This window comes from Anser brachyrhynchus (assembly GCF_964034855.1).
Source record: "Anser brachyrhynchus genome assembly, chromosome: 17".
Lineage (NCBI taxonomy): Eukaryota > Metazoa > Chordata > Aves > Anseriformes > Anatidae > Anser > Anser brachyrhynchus.
The window spans coordinates 7,703,761-7,716,644 of NC_137710.1; the positions used below are offsets into that span (position 1 = coordinate 7,703,761).

Below are 12,884 nucleotides of genomic sequence, written 5' to 3' on the forward strand. Positions count from 1 at the left end.
TGTGAGCGACTCTGGAAGTCCAGTGTGGGAGGAGAAGCCAAGCAGCACAGTGTTCCCAAAGAGCCAACATCAGCCCAAATTTCTGTGTTTTGTTGCATCTTTGACCTCTCCTGCTGTCATGGCCTCCTCTGTCAATGCATCAGTGCAAGATCAGTGCGTTGTCCTGTGGGGCTGGAATAAGTCCCTGGACGCCCCAGTGCCATTCATTTGAAGTCTGCAGGGACTATTATGAATAGCACTGCTGCTGAAGGCTGCTTTCCCCTCACTCCTTACAGTTTATCTAGCAATGGAAGAGGTAGGTTCCACCTGATAAATCTCATAAATGTCTTGTTTCCTTGAGACTGGAAATTTAGCTGGAAGTTTAGTTCCCACTTCAAGTAATCAGTTATTTGCTATTTTTGAAGCTTACTCAGGCCAGGGTTGTCCTTCCCTTTCCCCCACTTTTTTTTGGTCCATCATTAGATTGTCCCTTTCTCCGAGAAATGAAGCCTGGTACTTCTCCAGCAATCCCAATTCTTACTGCTTGCAGCAGAAAGGAGAGATGAAACGTGGAACGGAATTGAGGGCTGACGCATGGCAGCATTTGTTCTTCTGTTAGCACTACACTTCAAGCTATGACAGTTTTCAGCTGTGACTAATAACTAGAAATCTTCATTTGCCAGTTACTTCCCAGCTGGGTTTTCACACAGTATTTAAGTGGTTCTTTTCCTGTAGTATGCTCTTGCTTACACAGAGCATTGCTGTTGCGGAAGCATGTACTTTGGCTATGTCGCTGGCTTACCAGCATGCAGCAATGTAATATATACATGTGTGCATGCACGTTGATTCACAGAATCTGTGTTTCTTCTAAAACTTAATTCTTACAGACTGAAAACCCAGTGATACGGCGTGAAAACCAGTTAGAAACCTGACTCTTATAAAATAATAGCTGGGTAAAGGCTGTCAGTTCTCTTAATTGAAGAGTCTCTGAGAGACGAGCCTCATGTCTTTATTAAAAACAGATCTGCTTTTTATAGAATATCAAAATAATGCATCTAAAATAACCTTGTAGCCCTTGAAAGATTTGGGTGCTATAAACCAGAAATGTAATGTCGCTGTCATTGCAGGAAGACAGAAGTTCACAGCTCCGTGAATTTGCTTTATAGTTCTCCATGAACAGATTTACCAGCGAAATAGCATCTTGCAGGCCCACTGCATAGCTAGCTCACTCAGTCACTGCTTGGGATCTTCCATCTGGAGAAGAGACTTGGCTTCCATGGGCTTCTGTCGTTCCACCCACCCTGTGCACAGAGTGAACGGAAGGGTTTCCACCTAAATGCAGGGCAATTGAGGTAGGCCAGGTTAAGGCCTTCAAATTGTCCTTGCCAACAAGAGAGTCTGGAACTCTAGTAAGAAGTTGTAGTAACAACGGCCCTTATCGACCTTGTTATTCCTAGAATTTTAAGTAAAGCGAGAACGTAACTGAAAAAGTAACCAGACTCAAAGCTTTAGCACCAATGTTCTCCCCTCCTACTGAGATTTTATATTTTTCCTTTATCCGGACAAAAACTCAAATTTCAAGTACATTGGTCTGTGTGTAACAAGCTGAGTCATCAGGGTCTGTGGTGTCCATATTCATGCTTGAAAATGTAGAATTTTCTTTTTCAGAGAAAACAATGAGAAGGGCCTTGTAGTTTGCTGACAGAAGTCCATCGTCAACTCACATAAAAGTACTTAAGAGGTCTTACTGAGCTCTTGGGCAAGACAGGATAATGCCATTTCTGTTGCTGGCAGTCGACGTTTCCCTAGCTCTCTGGGTTTTCTATTGTTTAACGTCTCCCATTTCCAGTTCCCCATCCGTGAGCATTTTCTTATCTTACTGGGGACCTTGTGAAGACATTTCTAAGATCTGAGGCAACAGGGAAGAGAGCAATCTTGAACAGCTGTCTGCCCACATCAAGAAACCCCATTATAGCAAAGCCACGAATTCAAAGGGCTAACTGTGCAATGGAAGTAACTCCTTGGAAGATGATCAGGTATTCTGGTGATTAGCATAACATAGTAGGCAGCAGATAGGAATTGGCATTATAATTGAATGATTTAATTAACCGTAAAGATGCCAAGAAGACGAGAAGGTTTTGGAGGATGCATACTCCAGTAGCTGCAATTGCAATCCCTCATTTGGCATGCAGGTTCTTGTAACTGTTTCCAAAATCGTTTTACCAGATTAAATAGAACAGAAGAGCTTAGCAGGCAGCACTGGGTACCCTATGCAAACATAAAGGGTGAAACTCAAGGATGGCCTGAGAGTTAGCTTTGGGTTTTGTAGCTTTCCAACAGTTCCTGCTTCTGGGTCCAATTTGCAATAAAATCCAAACTAGTTTTCACTACAGGAGATCTCCAAGTGTGTAAGAGGAAACAGCGTTTGGATCAGTAAGTTGTAAAGACTAGAAGTAACATTTGCCTAACCTTGCTTGGGAATTCACCCTTACTTAAAGCATGGTGATTGAAATGGGTATTTGTTCACCCAGGTGAGTCTCCCAGTGCTTATCAGATGCTGTTTTAACTTACCAGCTGCTTATCAGCTGCTGCTTGTGTCTGCAAGATCTGTAAGGAGCTTGCCATGGCACCCTGCCTCAGGGGAGATGTTGGAGCTGGCGCCGCCGTGCCTTTGCTGAACACCCTCACGGGCAGGAGTCCCTAAGAATTAGAGCCCTGGTTTTCCACAAGCACCAACCAGAGTGAGGTACTCTTTAAACAGAGAAAACTCGGAGCCAGAGAGATTAAAATAAGTGTTTGTAAATAAGTCTCAGAGCAGTACATAGCACACATTACCTGCAAACATGGTAATTTTCCTTCATCACAAAGCTCCAGCTAGAATATCACTCCTGATGCCATCTTAGGGACTGTTAATTTCTCTGTTAGTCCTGTAAAGGCTGTGTAATTCCTGTTAGGGATTTATACTTTTTAACGTTTCTTGACAGTCTTTAATACCAAGTTCTACCTAGCTGCATTTTTCATGAGAATGAAGGTGTTCTCCTTGGCAAATGGTTCACATTCAATTTTGTAATGCCTGAAAATTCAATCTGAAAGCTTCACTTGATTTCTTTCTTGGCTTTTAAACAGTCTTCCATAGTTTCTGCATTTTGATGGTTTTCCTCTAATTTTGTATGATATCTGTATGATTATTTGAAGAAAGTGGTTTTATGTTTTAAAGCTGTGCGTACATTCAGAGCAGAGCAGCGGCTAAATGAAGCTTTTATGAGTTCGTGTCTGCCAAAGACAAAATGATGAGTCCCAGCAGGATGAGTGCGGGTTAAAGCAGTGGAGGCCGTTGTGCACCTCCCATCAGCGCTGTGTCTGGAGTGTCAAAAGCACCAGCAGTTCTGCTTGGTCGTACGCACCGATCCGGTTCTCCACTCTTCAGTGGGTTGGATTGAAATACGTCAAACATGCACAAAAGGCTTGGTTTCCAAAGCGCACGGCCTGACTTACTGCTTCTATTTCCTTGGCCTTTCCCACACCTGTGTCAAAATTAGTTGGAGATCTTTGCCTAAATCTTTGGCAGCAGCTGACTTAATTTGTGGTTTACTACTCCTGACAGTTTATTGGGGAAGCAAAGCGCGCCTTCATCTCCAATAATAAACAGCCCACCCGCCGACACTTTGACAGACTTAATGGTTTTTTATACAAAAATGGACAGACTTAATGTTTCGACTGTAGCGATCATCTGTCCTGATCTCCTTAATGAAATTAGATTAAGTGCACCTGGGAAAATGCTGAGACGGCACATTGCCTTCATCACCTTCCTTAATTTAAAACCAATTTGCGGGGAAAATATCCTCTGAAGCTGAGGGAGGCAGAGAGAAGGGGGAGGGAAGGGGATTTTAAAATCTATCTGGATAGCTACTGGCAGTTTTAATTCCTTTCCCTGCTGGCAATGTGAAATATTAACAGCTTTAAGAACTGCGAGTTTAAAGACTTGCTAACCCTTTTGCCTTTCTTAGGGGGAAAAGGAACAAAACAAAACACAACCTTTACTATCAAGATCACATACAGCAACCAAGTCCAGTAGAGGTTGGGCTGGGCAGGCAGAGAGACCCGGCTGAAATCAGAAAGTTTCCTCTTCCAGGAGCTAGGCTGTGTTTTTCTGAGATGTGTTGAAACCTCTGGATGTTGGGGATGCTTCCTGTCTGCCGTTACCTTGATAGTGATTTAGGTGTGCAGAAAAATAGTAATTTGCCCACATAGCTGTGAAACCAGCTGCAGTATGTACAATATAATGTGACCTGAAAATGATTACAAATGGTTCCTTGGGCTCATTCTGAAGACAGTGAGAAACATATCTTTTTAATTAAAAATAAAATGTAAAGAATAACCGTGAGCTTTTCTTCCCGTGAAGGATGATTCCTATTCTCTCACTCTGACTCCACTGATTGAAAATGCACCGGCGGTTAGCTCAAGGTCTTCCACTGGTGAGCTGGTCAGAGAGCAGAGTAGTCTGCAATAGGCTGGAAAGTCTCTATAGTGGAGAGTTAAATGTTTACTGCCTTTGTCATTTGGACTATTAAAGTCCAAGCTCAACAGCGCAGTTGATTTATCCATCTCCTGTCTCAGATTTCAGTGTTGCTGGAACGGTGTTCATGCTAGAGGTGGGCAGTTTCTGCTACTTGGAGATGCTTTTCTTCACTTGCTCAGCTTTGTTCTTCACAAAAGCTTTCGTAGCACAGGTTCTGCAGAGATGCCCACCTTGTGCCTGGCCGCTTCAGAAACACGCAGAACCCATACCAGGATTGAAAGTCCCACACAACCCAGTGCTCTAGAAATGTCTTGCAGCTGGCTTGGGTTTTGTTGGGGCAATCACCGCACAATCACTCGTATTTCGTTCAGCTATTAGAGATCACCACTCCGATCTTCAGTCCTGGTAACCTTGGAAGAAAACATCATTCAAAATAACTATTCTGAAAATCCCTGTTAAGTGACCAATTTTCAAAAGTACTCCTCACCCTAATCTAATCAAAGTTACCTTTATCTGTGGATGCTCAGTGCATCCCCAAATCCATTCAGCAGTCTTCATCCACTTGACTGGTCCTATCCCTGGGCCTCCTTGTGCAAGTGGGAGCTTGCATGAGTAGCCCAATTGCTGTCAATGAATAATTTAAATGATTTAAGCCTCAGACATGCTGGTTAATAATGAGAGAAATCAGCCCCATATGTCCTTGTCCATAAATACTAGAGGATGGGGACAAGTCACTTTTAAATGGGATTCATTTATTTTTAAATGGAATCATGATAAGTGTTTTAAAGGTAATCAAGCATGTGTAGCTATCCTGAATATTATAAATATAAAAGAACATTAGTCTAAATTTGAAAGGGATCCCATTCATGTATAAAGAGAGTTAAAGGTATCATGAGAGGATAAAGTGCAGAGTAACCTTTGGTACCTGACAAAGGTTTTAAGGTGTCTCTTCTTTTTATTAATTTCTACAAAGATGGCTGAAGTGACCAGTGTGTGTTATATTTGTCACTGTATTATGGGCATTGTGGACACTCAGATGCTGGTTACTGAGTGACTGTAGGCACTTTTTTCCCCTCTTTAAATATTTTGATAATTTTCCACCCTACCCAGAGAAGGTGGAGGTGAAGGAAAGTGAAGAAAGAAGGATTTCTTGTATTGTGGTTATTGAACTTGTCCCCTTGAAAAGACATTGTGTATCCCACCCAAAAGGCCTACCTTCCATCCTTTTAGTTTTAATCCTCTTTAATTTTGTCAAATGTGAGTTTCGTGTCCTGCTTTTCCAGACCCTGAAGCACTCTGCCTTTTGCCACCTCTGTTTTTGTCTGACAGCACCACTTGCGCCTCCGCTCTTTGCCCAAGCTGCTGGCCCCTGGACTGTAAGCCACCAATCCCTCATTTTTAGTTTTCCCTATCAGATTGGTTGCCTGCAGGGACTAACCCGTGGTTTTTCAACAGCGTTCACCACAAAGCCTGCCAAATGTCATACGTAGGATCGGGTGCATTTAGTGGTAATTTGTATTTATTGCAGATGTTACACTTCAGGCTCCAAAGGACAGGGATTGTGTCCTCCCGTGGAGGAGTCAACCTAACATTTTGTGGTCTCTCCTGGAGTACAAATAACCCAGAGGAGCTACTTGTGAGCAAGTTTTATCCAAAATCTGTTAGGAAATAGAATAAACATCATTATCAGCATTTTCCATCAAAGAAACTGGAGCTCACAGAAAACGTGACTTACCTGTGGTTCTGCAGTGGGTTGGTCGGAAATGCTGTGGGACACAAATTCACAGTCTTCTCATTCAGTTCTGTGCTCTAACCCCTCTCTGTGCGAGTCTGGATGGCAGACTGTGCTGTCTCAGCCAAAGCTAGCCCTTGGATGTTTGCCTTCTACACCCTAGCTTTCTCTGCTGGTGATAGATGGTTCCTGAAAAAATAATTAACTTTAGCTGAACTGGAATATGTTTTGGGTTTGCTTTGTGAACAAGTCGTAAGGCTTTTACATATTACTTTGAAAGTCATCGTCTTTCTGAGGCATTAGAGCCTGTTTTCGTAACTTCATCAGAGAAATGTCTTTTAAGGTGGTGGCGCATCAAGATGTTTTGGGGTTGGCTCCTTCCTTTGAACTCCTAACACACAGAGATCATTTGTGCAACTGCAACAAATTAAAAGGTGGCTCCAGAGAGGGAGAGCAAGGTTGGAAGAAGTCGCAGCTTCTCAGTGCATATGTCTGTGTTTAGTCAAAACAATGTTCCTAGTTATCTTCGGCCTTTTGAAGTCTTTGCGACTCTGACTTTGTTTCTGCTTCATACATCATCGCCAACAGCCATCAACAGCTGAAACATTTAGAAATTGGCTCATGGCAGGACAATAGGTGATGATGTACAGTACAAACCAGATGGAGGGGCGAGTTGCCTTGAACAGCTGAGTAAAAACTTGTTTTCACTTAAAAATCAAAATAAATACAACAGATAGAAAAATTGGGAAGGAAATGGGAAATAGGCTGCATACGGGAGAAATATAGCACTTACCCTTCCCGCGGGGACCTGCAGCAGCAGAAGTGGAAGGAAAAGTCTTCCTGCATGTCGGCCCATGTCGCATGGTGTGCCGTGCCGTGCTGTGCAGTGGTGGGGTGCTGCTGGTGGCTGCGTGGGATGCCCTGCTCTCACCGCAGCCCTGCACCTCGGACAGCAAGGCTGGGTTGTGCACTGGGCTGGTAAACAGAGCGCTTTGAGCATCCTTTGCCCAAGGATGGCAGAGCTCACTGCTGGCAGTGCAGAGCTGTTCCCTGTTGGCCCCAGGGAGGAAAAGTGGCAAGGGGAGCAGAAAACTGTTCTGGGTGAGAAAAAGGCTGATGCCCTGTGCATGGAGATGCTTGTAGTGTTCCTGTCCGTACTGAGACAGGGGGAAGGGGAAAAGCATGCCTGCTGGCTAGATGAACGGTTATTTTTAGTAGCTCTATAAAGTCAATTAGAACTAAAGCAGATCTGTATTAAAAGTTAATTCATATTAAGAATAGCACTGCACTAGGTACTGGTTTCATTTGGAAACAGGTGCAAGTCCATCTGCACTGTTGCTTTCAGTGTGGTCCAGTGCAAAAAAAAAAATAAAAGTATGTTTTTAAGTCCTCTTAATAGCCTCAGAAGTTATTATATCCCATCTTCTTGGCAAGTCTGGAACATCGCCAGTGTTTTACCTGATTTGTCAGTGCTGCCAGTTTGCATTGTCATGCATGTAAATGAAGTTCTTGCCTGGACAGCCTTGCGGTTTCTAACTAGAATTCTTGGCTGCTCAGTTGGTGAATTTATTTTCTATAACAACCATATCTGAAAACATTTTCAAACACGACTGCAAGCCCCAGTGTTCATTAGACCCTTTATGGATGTTAGTTTCAAACTTCCCTCCTCCCTTCCTGCCCTATCTCCTTTTCCCTTCCCTCTGCCCTGTGGTTGCCTTTTAAATCAATAGAGTTCGATGCAGATAAACAGCACAAAATGGATTGAATGGAGGTCCAAAAGGTGAGGTTATCGCTTACTTCTTGACACAGCACTCCTCTCTAGTCAGCAGAATGCCTGAGTAATGCTAGAGTCCAGTTACGTACCTAGGTCTCCTCTGCATCACTTGAAACCCACCCTGCCATGCTCTGGGACAGGAGATGAAGGAACGTGCCCAGTGCTCTGCTGCAATGAGACCTCAGCTTTCAGCCGTCCCCAGACAGGCACAACCTGCTGGCACTAGGTATGTATTTGGAGCCCAGGGGACAGCGGCACAGCCAAGCTCCTCTTGGGGCTGGTCTCTGAACATCACTGTCCGTGACCTGCATTGTGGCCATGTTTCAGGCTTGTACCCTGGGCAAAATCCCCATTTATCCTGCCTCCAGCAAGAGCAAGCATTTGGGGGTAAAATAACTCTGCAGCATGAATTGGATAATGTAGCTCGAGTTTGTGGCCTGATTCCTCTGATGTTGTTTAAAGCCTTATTTTCTCATTACCCTTTGTGTGCTGAACTTCAGAGCTCTCCTTTAAAAATAACAGCAGCGACCTGAATTAATTGGTTAGGAAACATTTCTTCTGCGAGCCATGTTCCACAACAAAACGTGGGGAAGCCAAGAAAAATGCTGGCCCAAATTTGGAACAAGTTTTGTTTGGAGGCCCCAAGCCTACGCATTGCTCTGCAGACAAATCCACACATACGTGGGGCTGCTGTAACTGCCTTGGTTTTACAGGAAAAAAAGAGCCAGCCGGGCTGCAGGGCTCAGAAACAGTTGCTCGCCAGATTCTGATTTATTTGACAGCCTCCGTAATAAAGTAACTATTTGTCTAACTCTTCCTGATTAGTCTGAAGAGGTCTGCCAATCTGAAGAGGATTGACTAGTCAGGAAACCACTGGTATTTTGGCTTTTTTTTTTTTTTCCTTAAGGGTTGTGATATTATTTGCAATAATTTCTCCTTTATTAAGTTTGGCATTTCAAAATAATTCACTGCTGCAACGTGAACATTTTCCACATCAACAATAAGTCTATTACGGAGAAATTTACAAAAACAAAATGACTTCATATTGCTTGCAGATGTATTCTGTAAAAATAATTGTTTTTCACTAGATTTTAATGTTTCTAGGCCTTTGTAAACATAATGCCTAAATACTTTTATTCAATAAACGAGACCCATTCAGTAATTGCTTGCACATTTGAAGTCCAGTAAATAAGGAGCAGATTTCAACCAAAATCTGTGTATCATTTAAGCTGCTTAGGTCACAGCCCTAGGGCGGAAAAGAACTGGTGAGAAACTTGTGTTTTCAGAAGTGGAGAACTGTGACTTCAGAAACCAAGACAAATAAGCTCCATTTCTCTTTAATTAGTGGATTCCTGCTTATGGGCCAGGCTTTCTTTATTCTTCGTTCAGTAAGGCTGAGAATTCAAAGGAGGCTGAAGATGTTAAGCATTGTGTTCTTTGGACTTTATAGTCTTGGGATACCAAAGTCCTTCAGGCTCCCTTGGAAATCCCATCACACAAAACCATATTTTTTCCTTGAATGCATTGTTTTCAGGTCAAAAACACCACTGTGCACAGATAGAGAAAATGTAGGCACACATGTGGAGGGGAAATGGTTGCTGATGTCACTAACTGTGTGTCTTGGTTTTGTATGTGCTAGTTTTTAAGAGCCAGCAGCACAGAAGACTTTGTTGAAGCTAGAAGGACGGCTCTAGTAAGCATCTTGTGGTCTCAAGCTTGGGCAAAATGTCAACTTAAAACAAAACAAAAAAGGCAGTGCATGAATAATTGGATGTTGCTTGTCGTGCAAGAAAAATAACTTACAAAGCAAAGTAGAATCCAGAAATAAAATTGAAATAAAAACAAAAACAAGCAAATACCACATGCATTGTAATTCCTATGTGAGACATGTTTGGTGGAGTCCTTAAATCAACCAGCTTACAGGCTGCATTCATGAGCTCTCATCGTGCCTTATGAAAGTTAACACCAAGAGAAGTATTCTCTGTGGGGGTTTGTTTTCCTCTGAAGACATTTTGAAAGTCATGGAGACCTTTTACTGGAATCGAGGAGGGCAAAATATCTCAGACAAGGTGATTTAAATGGTAATGGGGAGTTTTTCCTTGGACTTTGCTACCTGCTGTTCTCCAGACACTGTATTCTCAGGGGTGAAATTCTGACCTGTTTGAAGGCAGTAATAAAACTCTCCTTAATTTAAATATGACCAGGGTTTCAGCTCATATCAGCAAGAATACGGCCTGTTTCCCCTTAGGCCACCGTGGTTTCTTAACGTGTAAGTATAGGTAAATAGTGACAAAATAGCCTTTTCACTTGACAAACAGGGAGGGTGTGGACATGAATGCGGGTCCCTCCTAGCGTGAGCTGGCAGTGTGAGAGACCCAACGGGTCACACTGACCCGGTTCCAGGTGACAAGTCATGAAAAGCAAACCCTTTGAGGAAAAAAAGGCTTTGTGTACATCAGCCCCTAATCTTTGCCTTGTGTGTTTGACGGTGTGCTGCTCTGCCATCACAGGTCATCCCCAACCAGCTCGCTCCATGCCCAATTCTATCTCATTTTCCCCCTCCTATCCAAAGAACAACAACCCTAAAACCCCATAAAGCTTCGCAGCTGTTTTCTCACATAATTAAATCGTCCTAGGTAATCCTTGCCCGGTGGCCTTTCATACGCTGGTGGGGGAATAGCATTGAAGCCACCGACGTGATTTGATTACTGGGATTCCTGTGCAGCTCAGCTGCTCCACCAAGGCAGCTGTGATGTTTCCAGGGCTCAGCAAAGCTTCACGCAGGAAAGAGCCATTCCTCGTCGCGGCTGTCCCTGGTGAAGGAGATGTGCAGGGGGAAAAGAGCTTCGGACTCCGGCTGCTGCCTGCAACTTGGCTGATATCTGCCTCGTGGCAGCCTCTAAATGCAGTAGCACCACCAGGCGCGGAGGTGGTAGGCAGTAGTGTCTGCTCCTGCAGAAGCTGCCCGGGATGGGCTTTCTCTTGGGCACAGTTTCACATGCGTCTTTGACCTGGGCAAAGGTTGGAAGGGAGGCATTAAGATACAGCAAGGTGAAAGGTGTAAAGTTATGCAACTAGAAATAATCCCAAGCCTAACTGCGTAATCTTATTTGTGTTCAGTGAGAAGGAAGGAGTGTGAAACCAGACTGACTTGGTCAGAAGCTTAATAAAAAACATGTATTACAAGCACTATGGCATTTTCTTTACCTGTGGCTGATCAAAGCATTATTTGATGAAGCAAGCCTCTTAACTTTTTGCTCAGCTTTGTATTTTAGACAGGGAGTTGCGTCTATCTGAAGCGAACCCTGCCTTGGATACATATTTCTTACTAACCTGGCACAGTTTCCTGCCTTACAAGCTGCATTGGGGCAATAAGGAGCGGTGATTACTGAGTTACTTCTATTGCAGCAGAAAGGCCCACGGTGTTTTGGGAAGCCCAGACTGACAAAGTACGTGTCCCTCAAAATTCTGAATCCAACCCAAATGTTACAGGCTGTGTCACACAACAGTGCCAAAGACACGAGAAAAGCCGATTGTTTTAATGACAGATCTTGCCTGTGAACTCTTGCCTGATGAAACTCTAGACAGCAGTGGCCCTTTGCATTTGGAAACTCCCTCACTGATTTTGGTTTGGTTTATAGCTCTCACATGGCTGTAGATGTGCCTGCTCCTACACCTGCAGGCATTCCTCTTCTGTGCTCTAGCTTTTGGCTCTTACTTTATCAGGCATTTAATGTCAAAGCATAGGGCGAAAAGCCTTGAAGAGAAGAAAGCAAGGGGTGTTTAGAAGTGACCCTTGATTATCAGGAACTGCAACTTTCTTTAAGAGACTGCAGAGGCCGTAGCTTTTCTCCGAGCAGGAGAGAACTGGGAAGCGTTCTTTGCTTCAGGTAAGTCAGGAAAATCAGTGCAACAAGCAGGGGCATACCAAAGACTTTTTTCTCACTGGGTAATCTCTCCAGGGCATTTTATATGCTGAGTATTGCCATGATACATGCTCTTTATTATGTCTCTCAGCACACAACAACACTGCTGAAAGCACTTCCATTTGCTTGTTATCTAATCTCTGTCATCAGAGGTCAATGGATACAGGCCAAGGTCCTGCCTCAGCATATTTCCAAGCAAAAGCCCTGCACCCCTTGAAAGAGCCTGTTTCAAATGAAGCATAAGCTGGGATTTGCCTCACACGTTGCCTAGGAATCCAAGTTCTTAAAAGTTTCTTTTGTGGGTGTATTTGCAGAAGAGATTTCTGAACCCTTGTTGCAGAAGAGGCTGTGGTTTAGATGCTGTGATAGTCAGCGTCGCAGCGTTGTCACTGGGTTCCAAAGAAAGCTCTGCTGGGCGATACTGGAAATCCCCCGTGTATTAATTGCTGTATTCAAGCTCCCAAGAGCTCCAGCAAAGGCCTGTAGCCACATGAGGCTACATACTTCATGAAAGCACTGTCCCTGCTACAGGGACGAAGCGAGAGAGGATGCACGTGTGCCAAAGAATAGTGAGGTAGCTCTGTAGATGTTCATGGGGAGCTCCTCGGGGAGCGAGGGGAGGCCTGGAAGGAAGCACGGTGCAAGAAGCGGGTGTGGAGGCTGGGCTCAGCCTGCTCTCCTGTGCAGCTGGGCACGTAATTGTTCTCCAGACAGCTGGGGAGCGACGAGAGGAGGGGAGATGCAAAGGAGCGCCGTTTGGAGCAGGAGCTGTTTCGTAATAACCTCTGTTATTAGAGGAGCAGGGGTTTGCATCAGCAAATTGCTGTAAGAAACCCCCCCGGTTGATAGGCTATCCCTGCAGTCTGAGGAGACATAAATGCACGGAATAAGGTCACATCAGTGTAATTGGATTATCTAATAAATAGCTGGATGTGGGTCTGTTACAGACAGGGA

At 44.0% G+C, this 12,884-nt stretch overlaps 1 protein-coding gene and 1 long non-coding RNA gene across 26 annotated transcripts in view; one reads left to right on the forward strand and one right to left on the reverse strand.

Annotated features, from left to right (window-relative positions):
- FBRSL1 (fibrosin like 1) overlaps positions 1-12,884 on the forward strand; it is a 518,655-nt gene that overhangs the window by 347,629 nt on the left and 158,142 nt on the right. The gene's annotated exons all lie outside the window — the stretch shown is intronic.
- Positions 1-12,884, reverse strand: part of LOC308179180 — a 63,562-nt gene continuing 50,678 nt past the window's right edge. The window contains exon 2 of the long non-coding RNA XR_013940205.1: positions 1-12,884. This exon is cut by the window's right edge and continues 49,365 nt beyond it. This is a non-coding gene — a long non-coding RNA (uncharacterized lncRNA).